Source organism: Callorhinus ursinus, unplaced genomic scaffold, assembly GCF_003265705.2.
Source record: "Callorhinus ursinus isolate GAN/ISIS: 27379988/994484 unplaced genomic scaffold, GSC_fseal_2.0 scaffold2, whole genome shotgun sequence".
Taxonomy (NCBI): Eukaryota; Metazoa; Chordata; class Mammalia; order Carnivora; family Otariidae; genus Callorhinus; species Callorhinus ursinus.
This window is the reverse complement of record NW_027397064.1, coordinates 76,125,342-76,137,109: the sequence shown is the minus strand read 5'-3', so window position 1 is coordinate 76,137,109 and position 11,768 is coordinate 76,125,342. Positions and strand designations below refer to the sequence as shown.

General features: G+C 41.2%; 1 pseudogene; it reads right to left on the bottom strand.

Annotated features, from left to right (window-relative positions):
• Positions 1–1,658: 1,658 nt before the first annotated feature.
• Positions 1,659–2,560, bottom strand: LOC112810939 (bax inhibitor 1 pseudogene; annotated as a pseudogene).
• Positions 2,561–11,768: the final 9,208 nt, after the last annotated feature.

The window sequence follows — 11,768 nt, the reverse complement described above, 5'->3', positions numbered from 1 at the left end:
GAGCAAATTTTAAAGTCCCATCACTTCATTACTTAGAGCAGCTTACGTTTACTACCCACTTTATCTCAACCTCTCCCATCCATATGGGTGCGCAGCTTTGCCTCTCCGAAGTAAACAGCCCAACAACATCCGTTCCTCATCAAAAGGATACACTTTCCTCTGCTGAAGCCCTTTCATGCAGAAGTATCAGAAATTAGGTTTTTAAATCATATTTTCTTTCCTCCATGCTTGTATGACCTTATCGAATCCTCATATGAAGTAGACGTTACTCCCATTTGTGAACGAAAGCAAAGCTACAAGAGGTGGCTGAGAGAATAATCTGTTCCAAATCATACAACCAGTAAGGGATGAAGATTCAAAACTGAAGCCAGCTGGAATGCTGGCTGGCCACCACCAGCCTCCGACTCCCCTACAGAGACAAAGTCTAAGGGAAAGGTCATTTTTCTCCACACAGCACCACTATCTACTTCTCTCCTTTTTGGAAATCCGCTTTTCACCTAGATGACTAGAGATTCAATACAGAACCAATTTTGTGGAATCTGCATGGCCAAAAATACATTCCAATTTAGTGCCATTTTTCCTCCTAAGAATAAAGTGGTGGTTGTTTTTCCTCTCAAGGACAAATTCTGTGTGCCCGGGAGCTCCTAAATCATTCAAATTTATTCTATTTAACTTTAAATAAAAAGCGATCATTGCCTATGGAAATCCCAGGTGAAATTATGCCAGATGGCTATTTCTTGAATTCTAAGTGAGCTTAAGAAGAGAAGGGTCACAGCTCTGAGTACTTCCTCCAATTAAGCAAGGCTATCTTTGAATCTTAATGGCAAATAGAAAGCAAAAATACTAGCAAAGATTGTGGTGGTGGTGACAGTAGTAAGAGGACAAGGAGGTATAATATCAACATTTACTATTATTTTATGGCATGCACTATACCAACCACTTTATGTGTACTGACTCATTCCTTACATCAACTCAATTAAGTTGTTGCTATTTTTATCCCCATTTTACTCAGTTTCTGAGAAGAAATTAAGTCTCAGAGAAATAACTCAACTTGCCCAAGCGTACAGAGTCTGTACTTTCTATTCTAAAAACATGTGGACTGGGGCGTCTGTCTGGCTCAGCTGGTGGAGCATGGACTCTTGATCTGGGGGTCATGAGTTTGAGCCCCACGTTGTGTATAGAGATTACTTAAAAAAAAAAAAAAACCCAAGGGACACCTGGGTGGCTCAGTTGGTTAAGCATCTGCCTTCAGCTCAGGTCATGATCTCAGGGTCCTGGGATCGAGTCCCACATCGGGCTCCCTGCTCCGCGGGGAGCCTGCTTCTCCCTCTGCCTGCTGCTCCCCCTGCTTGTGCTCTCTCTGTCTCTCTCTCTCTCTGACAAATAAATAAATAAAATCTTAAAAACAAAACAAAACCCAAAACATGCATGGACTTCTGAGGCTCTATAGTAAGACAAGCTGTGTGAAGGTCAATCCCCAAAGTCTCTTTCAGATAATAGGGCATCTAGAAAAGACAAACATCAGTTGGATGTTATTAAGGGTTGATGCATGAACCAGATGCCCATCACACCTCCTGATACATCAATTAAGGCAAAAATTAAGTTGTATTTGTGTTGTACCATTTATTCATTGATGTTTTATTTAATTTATCACAATTGAATGATTTTCTTTTTCTTTCTGATGCTTTTCATTATCACAGAACACACCACCTGCAATGTGTATGAAGAGGAAATGAGGGGTGGAGGGAGAGAGGTCAAAATGGGGAAGCCTGCATGGTCATTTCACTTCTTCTCTTTCTGCTTGTCCTTCTCATTCATGGCCAGGATCATCATGAGCTTTCTGAAGAGTAATAAAATCTAAGAAGAGGTCAACGCAGTGCCAGATACAATCCTTATCTCCATTTTCAGCCTTTTCAATAATGAGTTGAGTATCAAAAAGGACAAAGCCACACATGACCACCAGCCCCACTTACCATTTTGCCTGGAAAAGCCAAATGGATCCAAAGAAAAGTTTCCCCAGGGAAGACAAGAGCATCAGGCTCATGGCTGACATCAAGACACCTCCCAGAAAGAGGTAGCTCCGGCGCCTGGCATACAGGGTGCTCAGGGTGAAGTAGGTGAAGATCATTGCTGTGCCCATGAAGGCGGTGGAAAGAATGTTGGGGTTGATGGCAATGCACAGCTCCAGAGCAGGGCCTAGGCCACCTCCTGTAAGGAAAGCAAATCCAGCAAGAAGTCCCAGTCTTTTTTGCTCAGTTTCATGGCTATGAGGTGTTGTCATCAGCCAAATCATCAACCCCAGGGAGCCCAAGGCAGAGAGCAGGCCAGCCTGAAGGAAATGAGTGACCACATGGACATAGGCCCCTGCGGCCGCCACAAACATACAGAGAGCAAAACCGGCATAGACTTTCTTCAGGGCCTGCTGTGTCAAGGGGGTTATGTGGGAAAATTTTAAAAGTGCATCAAAGTTGATCTTTCGATCAAATATGTTCATGATGCCAGAGTCTGTGGGACACAGCCTCCGCTGTTCTTACCGGCCTCCCAGGAGCCTACACAGCTCTTCTAACACCGGATGTGCTTCTCCAATTAAATGAATTTGATTGATTCATTTACTCATTTATTCATTAGTTAACCGGCATATGCCAGGTAGCACAAGGCACGGAGGATACAAAGATGAATTAGAGACTGTACTTCAAGTCCACTGTCTTCAAGTAGTTTGGAGCCTAGAAGGCGATGATATGCTTGGCAAGGTGAGACATTTTTCCCTCCCTGCCCTCTCAAGCCTGGTACTTCCAAGACTGTGGTAAGAGAAGGGGTCCTTCTGTACTGTGACAGAGACAGATGTCCTTGGCATAAGAAAAAGGATGTTCTCAGCAGGTGTACAACCATCCCAGTTTGTTTTTCAAATATTCTTTACTCAGGTCAGCCCCAGGGGATGGCTTCCTTTCGCTTCCTCCTTTTCACTTTAGGATCAGAAACTGTTTTCCCATATCTAAAAGGAGACGTGTGGGGAGCAGAAAATGGCCACTGATACTTGAGGCTACAACACAAGACACAGCTGCATTGAAACCCTGAGGGATGGAAAGGCCGCGAAGCTCCAGCATGAGGGGGAGTTAGAAGGGAGAGACCAACCAAGAGAGAAGAGAGGACTGGAGAGAGCACACACACTATGCTAGGTGTTGGGGATGGCTAAGGGGTCTCAGAGAAAGATTCTGTACCTGTAAGGGTTTCACTGTCAGCAAAATCATGCTGTCCATCTTGTTGAATTAATGGTGCTTATTTGGATGGTATTGAATTTAGTTTTTAAATTTTTATTTGTACATGAATTTTGGTTTAAATGTATAAATAATAAACATTTATAAAAATATACTTGATTTAAATGTGTACTATTACATGGAATTTTAATAAAAACACTATTGTTCATTGAATTATTTGATTTTCTATTTTTAAATTTAAGGCATAATTTATATACAGAAAAGTTTCCCCTCTTTAGTGTAGAGCCCTATGAATTCTGACAAATGCATATAGTCATGTGGTCATCACTACCATCAAAATATACAAGTTTCATCATTCCAAAAATGTCCCCCATGCCACTTTTTGGTTAACCCCTTCTGTGACCCTAGCTAGTTCCTTATGGGTTTTGTCCCTATAATTGTGCTTTTGCAAAAGGTCATATTAATGGAATTTGAACATTATGTAGCCTTTTATAAAATATCTTTGTTGAGGTAAAATTGACATATAATGCATTGTGTATACTAAAGAGCACACATTTGATGAGTTTTGACATATGTATAGTACACTCATGAAACTGTCATCCCTATAAAAATGAATATATCTGAGGAGGGGGGAAAAGATGGTGGAGAAGTAGGGAACCCTATTCCAACCGGTCCCCGGAATTGAGCTGGATATCTACCAGACCACTCTGAACACCCACGAAATCGGCCTGAGATGTAAGAAGATAGATCTGGATCTCTACAAACAGAATATCGCAGGCGGTTGGTTTTGAGGTACGAAGCAGGGAGCTGTGATTCCGCGGGCAGATATTGGAGGATAAATGGCAGCAGGAGGGAGCCTGGCTGTGGGGATCCTACACCGCCAATGAGCAACAGCCTCCCACACTGGGGATGGGGCACAGACTCGCAGACTGGTAGTGGCTGGGAAAGGACTTTAGGGCAGCCCCCTGGACTGAAACCCTGACTGGGGGTGACTGGCGGTTTTAGAAGCACGAAGGGCAGAGACATGCCCCAACCTGGAGACGAGTGCTTGGAGTGCTGCTGAGGGGCACACAACCCAGGACGCTGCAGTTTATAGCAGCACAGACAGAAACGGAGATAGTGTGGCCTGGAGAGCTCACATAAGAACAGATTGCAATCTCTCCGCTCTGAGGCAGAGGGTTGGAAACGATCTCTTCTGCTCTGACTCTCAGAAGAGAGGTGGAAAGCCTCCAGGGAAGGCTGCCAGAGAACAAAAGCCCCCCAAAACCGATTTTCACTGAGCCCATCCCCCACTACAGGGTGGTAGGGCAACTCTCCCCAAACAGGGGTGCCTGAGTAACAGCATGGTAGGCCCCTCCCCCAGAAGACAAGCTGGGAGAACAAGAGGCTAGCAACCCTAAGGTCCCTAGAAAACAGGTGCACCTTGTTTGGGTTGTGGTCAATAATTTGGATTCTGTACATTCCCTCAACCACCCCTCAACAGAATGACTAGGAGGAACCCCTAAAATAGGAAAGACTCAGAGACTATGACTTATGCCACAGATTTACAAATGGATTCAGATATAACCAAGATGTCGGAGATGGAATTCAGGCTAGCAATTGGGAAGGCAATACCTAGGATGGAGAAATCAATTAATGGCAACATAGAGTCTCTAAGGGCAGAAATGAAAGCTGAATTGGCAGAACTTAAAAATGCTATCAATGAGATCCAATCTAATCTAGATAATCTAACAGCTAGGGTAAGCGAGGCAGAAGAACGAATCAGTGACCTAGAAGACCATTTAATAGACAAAAAGGGAAAAAAGGAGGCCTGGGGAAAACAACTCAGAATCCATGAAAATAGAATCAGAGAAATAAGTGACACCATGAAACGTCCCAATGTCAGAATTATTGGAATCCCTGAGTGGGTGGAGAGAGAGAGGACTAGAAGATATATTTGAGCAAACTGTAGCTGAGAACTTCCCTAATCTGGGGTATGAAACAAACATTTGTGTCCTAGAGGCAGAGAGAACCCCTCCCAAGATCAAGGAAAACAGGCCAACACTCCCACATGTAATAGTAAAACTTGCAAATCTTAGAACCAGGGAAACCATCTTAAGGGCAGTTAGGGGGAAGAGATTCCTTACATACAGAGGGAGGAACATCAGAATAACGTCAGACCTATCCACAGAGACCTGGCAAGCCAGAAATGCCTGGCAAGACATATTCAGGGTACTAAACGAGAAGAACATGCAGCCAAGAATACTTTATCTGGCAAAGCTGTCATTTAGAATGGATGGAGAGATGCAGAGCTGCCAAGACCAGCAGAAACTGAAAGAATATGTGACCACTAAGCCGGCCCTGCAAGAATATTAAGGGGGGTTCTATAAAAGGAGAAAGACCCCAAGAGTAATAGAAAAGAAATTTACAGGGACAATCTATAAAAACAAGGTCTTCACAGGCAACATGATGACAATTAATTCATATCTTTAAAAAATCACTCTCAATGTGAATGGCCTAAATGCTCCCATAAAATGACACAGGGTTGCAGATTGGATAAAAAGACGGGACCCATCCATATGCTGTCTACAAGAGACTCATTTTGAACCTAAACATACATCCAGAATGAAAGTGAAGGGATGGAGATCCATCTTCCATGCCAACAGACCTCAAAAGAAAGCTGGGGTAGCAATTCTTATATCAGACAAATTAGATTTTAAACTAAAGACTGTAGTTAGAGACACAGAAGGACACTATATCATTCTTAAAGGGTTTACCCAACAGAAGATCTAACTGTAAATACGCCCCCAACATGGGAGCAGCCATCTACATAAGCCAACTGTTAACCAAAATAAAGAGTTATATTGATAACAATACGGTAATTGTAGGAGACCTCAATATTCCACTCTCAGCAATAGACAGATCATCTAAGCAGAAAATCAACAAAGAAACAAGAGCTTTGAAGGACACACTGGACCAGGTGGACCTCATAGATATATACAGAACATTCCACCCTAAAATAACAGAATACTCATTCTTCTCAAGTGCACATGGAACTTTCTCCAGAATAAACCATGTACTGGATCACAAATCAGGTCTCAACTAATACCAAAAGACTGAGATTATTCCCCCGCATATTCTCAGACCATAATGCTTTAAAACTGGAATTCAATCACAAGAAAAAATTTGGAAGAAATTCAAACACTTGGAAGCTAAAGACCACTCTGCTCATGAATGTTTGGGTCAACCAGGAAATCAAAGAAGAACTTAAACAATTTATAGAAACCAATGAGAATGAAAACACATCAGTCCAAAACCTAAGGGATACTGCAAAGGCGGTCCTAAGGGGGAAATACATAGCCATCCAAGCCTCACTCAAAAAAATAGAAAAATCCTGAATTCACCAACTAACTCTACACCTTAAAGAACTAGAGAAAAAGCAACAAACGCTGACTAAGCCATGCATTAGAAGAGAAATAATTAAGATCAGAGCAGAGATCAATGAATTAGAAACCAGAAACAGTGTAGATCAGATCAACGAAACTAGAAGCTGGTTCTTTGAAAAAATTGATAAGATCGATAAACCACTGGCCAGACTTATCCAAAAGAAAAGAGAAAGGACCCAAGTTAATAAAAGTATGAATGAAAGGGGAGAGATCACGACTAACACCAAGGAAATAGAAACAATTATTAGAAATTATTATCAACAAGTATATGCCAATAAGCTGAGCAACCTGGATGAGATGGATGCCTTCCTGGAAACCTATAAACTCCCAAGACTGAAACAGGAAGAAATTGACAACCTGAATAGGCCAATAACCAGTAATGAGATTGAAGCAGTGATCAAAAACCTCCCAAAAGACAGGAGTCCAGGGCCTGATGGATTCCCTGGGGAATTCTACCAAACATTCAAAGAATAAATAATACCTATTCTCCTGAAGCTGTTTCAAAAAATAGAAACAGAAGGAAAACTTCCAGACTAATTCTACGAGGCCAGCATTACCTTAATCCCCAAACCAGGCAAAGACCCCATCAAAATGGAGAATTTCAGACCGATATCCCCTGATGAATATGGATTCCAAAATCCTCAACAAAATCCTAGCTAATAGGATCCAACAATACATTAAAAGGATCATCCACCATGACCAAGTGGGATTCATCCCCGGGATGCAAGTGTTGTTCAACATTCACAAATCAATCAATGTGATAGAACACATTAATAAGAGGAGAGAGAAGAAACATATGGTCCTCTCAATTGATGCAGAAAAAGCACTTGACAAAATACAGCATTCTTTCCTGATTAGAACTCTTCAGAGTATAGGGATAGAGGGAACATTCCTCAAGTTCATAAAATCCACCTATGAGAAACCCACAGCGAATTATCATCCTCAATGGGGAAAAGCAGAGAGCCTTTCCCTTAAGATCAGGAATGCGTCAAGGATGCCCACTCTCGCCACTATTGTTCAACATACTACTAGAAGTCCTGGCAACAGCAATCAGACAACAAAAAGAAATAAAAGGTATTCAAATTGGCAAAAAAGTCAAACTCTCTTCACAGATGACATGATACTTTATGTGGAAAACTGAAAAGACTCTACCCCCAAATTACTAGAACTCATTCAGCAATTCAGTAATGTGGCAGGATACAACATCAATGCACAGAAATCAGTTGCTTTCTTATACACTAACAATGCAACTGTGGAAAGAGAAATTAGAGAAACGATTCCATTTACAATAGCAAAAAACCATGATACCTCGGAATAAACCTAACCAAAGAGGTAAAGGATCTACACTCTAGGAACTACAGAACACTCATGAAAGAAATTGAAGAAGACACAAAAAGATGGAAAAACATTCCATGCTCATGGATTGGAAGAATAAACATTGTTAAAATGTCTATGTTACCCAGAGCAATCTATACCTTCAATACCATCCTGATCAAAATTCCAATGACATTTTTCAAAGTGCTGGAACAAACAATCTTAAAATTTGTATGGAATCAGAAAAGACCCCGAATCGCCAAGGAAATGTTGAAAAAGAAAAACAAAGCTGGGGGCATCATGTTGCCTGATTTCAAGCTATATTACAAAGCCGTGATCACCAAGACAGCATGGTACTGGCACAAAATCAGACATATAGACTAATGGAACAGAATAGAGAGCCCAGATATGGACCCTCAACTCTATGGTCAACTAATCTTCAACAAAGCAGGAAAAAATATCCAATGGATAAAAGAGTCTTTTCAATAAATGGTGCTGGGAAAATTGGACAGCCACATGCAGAAGAATGAAACTCGACCATTCTCTAACACCATACAAAAAAGATAAACTTAAAATGGATGAAAGACCTCAATGTGAGACAGGAATCCATCAAAATCCTAGAGGAGAACATAGGCAGTAACCTCTTTGATATCGGCCACAGCAACTTCTTTCAAGACATGCCTCCAAAGGCTAGTGAAACAAAAGCAAACATCAACTTTTGGGACTTCATCAAGATAAAAAGCTTCTGCACAACAAAGGAAAGAGTCAACAAAACAAAGAGGCAACCCACAGAATGGGAGAATATATTTGCAATTGACACTACGATAAAGGGCTGGTATCCAAGATCTATAAAGAACTTCTCAAACTCAACACCCAAAAAACAAATAAGTCAAAAAATGGGCAGAAGACATGAACAGACACTTCTCCAAAGAAGACATACAAATGGCCAACAGACACATGAAAAAATGTTCATCATCATTAGCCATCAGGGAAATTCAAATCAAAACCACATTGAGATACCACCTTACACCAGTTAGAATGGCAAAAATTGACAAGGCAAGAAACAACAAATGGAGAGGTTGTGGGGAAAGGGGAACCCTCTTACACTGTTGGTGGGAATGCAAGGTGGTACAGCCACTTTGGAAAACATTGTGGAGGTGCCTCAGAAAATTAAAAATAGAGCTACCCTATGACCCAGCTTTGCACTCCTGGGTATTTACCTCAAAGACACAGATGTAGTGAAAAGAAGGGCCATATGCACCCCAGTGTTCATAGCAGCAATGTCCACAATAGCCAAACTGTGGAAAGAGCCGAGATGCCCTTCAACAGACGAGTGGATAAAGAAGATGTGGTCCATATATACCATGGAATATTAGTCAGCTTTCGGAAAGGATGAATACCCAACTTTTACATCAACATGGATGGGACTGGAGTAGATTATGCTAAGTGAAGTAAGTCAAGCCGAAAAAGTCAATTATCATATGGTTTCACTTATTTGTGGCACATAATGAATAGCATGGAGGACATTAGGAGAAGGAAGGGAAAAATGAAGCGGGGGGAATCAGAGGGAGAGATGAACCATGAGAGACGATGGACTCTGAGAAACAAACAGGGTTCTAAAGGGGACGGGAGGTGGGGGGATGGGTTAGCCTGGTGATGGGTATTAAGGAGGGCACGTACTGCATGGAGCACTGTGTGTTATATGAAAACAGTGAATCGTGGATCACTACATCAAGAACTAATGATGTATTGTATGGTGACTAACATAATAAAATAAAATGAATATATCCATCATCCCATGATGGTCCCTCGTGCCACTTTATAATCCCACCTCGTACTACCCCCTCCCTTGCCCCCCAGGGCCCAGGCAGCTACTGACCTGCGGTTTTTCTTTTTTTTTTTTTAATATTTTATTTATTTATTCGTGAGAGACAGAGAGAGAGGCAGAGGCAGAGGGAGAAGCAGGCTCCCTGCTTTCAGGGAGCCTGATGTGGGACTCGATCCCAGGACCCTGGGATCATGACCTGAGCTGAGGCAGACACTTAACTGACTAAGCCACCCAGCCGTCCCTGACCTGCAATTTCTATAGATTACCTTCCTTGTATTTTTCTGGAAGTTAATAGAAATGGAATCATGGAGCATGGAAACTTTTTTTAATCTGGCATACTCCAAGCATAATTTTGAGATCCATGCTTGTTGTTTTATGTATCAATAGTTTATTCCTTTTTCTTGCTGAGTAGTATTCCACTGTATGGCTATAGCACAACATGTTTATCCATGCATCTGTGGAGGGACATTTGGGTTGCTTCCAGTTTTGGACTCTTACAAGTAAAGCTGCTCTGAGCGTTTGTGTCCAAGTCTTTGTATGGGTGTATGTTTTATTTCATTTTGTTTTCACTTGGGTAAAATGCCTAGTGGTGAAATGGCTGAGTCATATAATAAAGTGTAGTGTTAACTTTTTGAGAAATGGATAAACTATTTTCCAAACTGGTTGTGCTATATTTTACATTCCCACCAGCAATGTATGAGAGTTCCAGTTCTTCCTCATCCTTACCAACACTTGGTTTAATCAGTCCTTTTAATTTTAGCAATTCTAGTGTGTATGTAACGGTAACTCCTTGTGGTTTTAATTTGCGTTTTCCTAATGACTAATGCTGTTGAACATCTTTTCATGTGTTTGTCATCTGTATGTCTACTTTAGTGAAATATGTGTTCAGATCTTTTGCCTATTTGTTAATTGGGTTATTTTCTTGTTGAGTTTTGAGTTCTTTATGTATTCAGGATACAGGTTCTTTATAAAATATGTGATTTACAAATATCGTGTCCCAGTATGTGGCTTATCTTTTCTTTTCCTTATCAGTGTCTTTCAAAGAACAGTTCTTCATTTTGATGAAGCCCAACCCGTCAATGTTTTTCTTTTATGGCTTATATTTTGTTAATATATCTAACAAATCTTTGCCTATCCCAAGGCCAAGTCTTCTAAGTTTTCTTATGACGTGTAATAGTTTTAAGGGTTTTTTTTCCTTTTCCTAAACAGATTTTATTATTTATTTATTTCAGACCTAGAGTGCAAGAGTGGGAAGAGAGGCAGAGGGAGAGGGAGACTCCCTCAAGCAGACTCCATGCTGAGTGCAGAGCCTAATGTGGGGCTTGATCTCACGACCCTGAGATCATGACCTGAGCTGAAACCAACAGTCGGACACTTAATCAACTGAGCCACCCAGGCACCCAGTTTTAATAGTTAGGTCTATATTCCATTTTGAGTTTTTTATAGGGTACAAGTATGGATCAAGTTTCTTTTAAAATAGCTCATGTGAACTCAAGTTTTAGAAACACTATAGTAGGATATTTTCCTGAGAAGCGCAGCTATAAGGGAAGGAAGTGATAAAGTGATAAGTAGTAACAAGAGGGCATAAAGAGACATTAAAATTTTTTCTATTTGGGGGCGCCTGGGTGGCTCAAGTCGTTAAGTGTCTGCCTTCGGCTCAGGTCATGAACCCAGGGTCCTGGGATCGAGCCCCACATCGGGCTCCCTGCTCAGTGGGGAGCCTGCTTCTCCCTCTCCCACTCCCCTGCTTGTGTTCCCTCTCTCGCTGTGTCTCTTCCTGTAAAATAAATGAATAAAATCTTAAAAAATTTTTTTTCTATTTGTTTGTAATAGGAAGAGAATTAGATGTGGTTTTAGATTGTAGAGATGGAGCCGTTTAAGAGAAAGAGATCTAAAATCCAATAAAGTTTCGTCTTGTTAAAACTGAACATGACCATCTTATCACATATGTATTCCCAGTATCAAGCACAGTGTCATGCACATAGC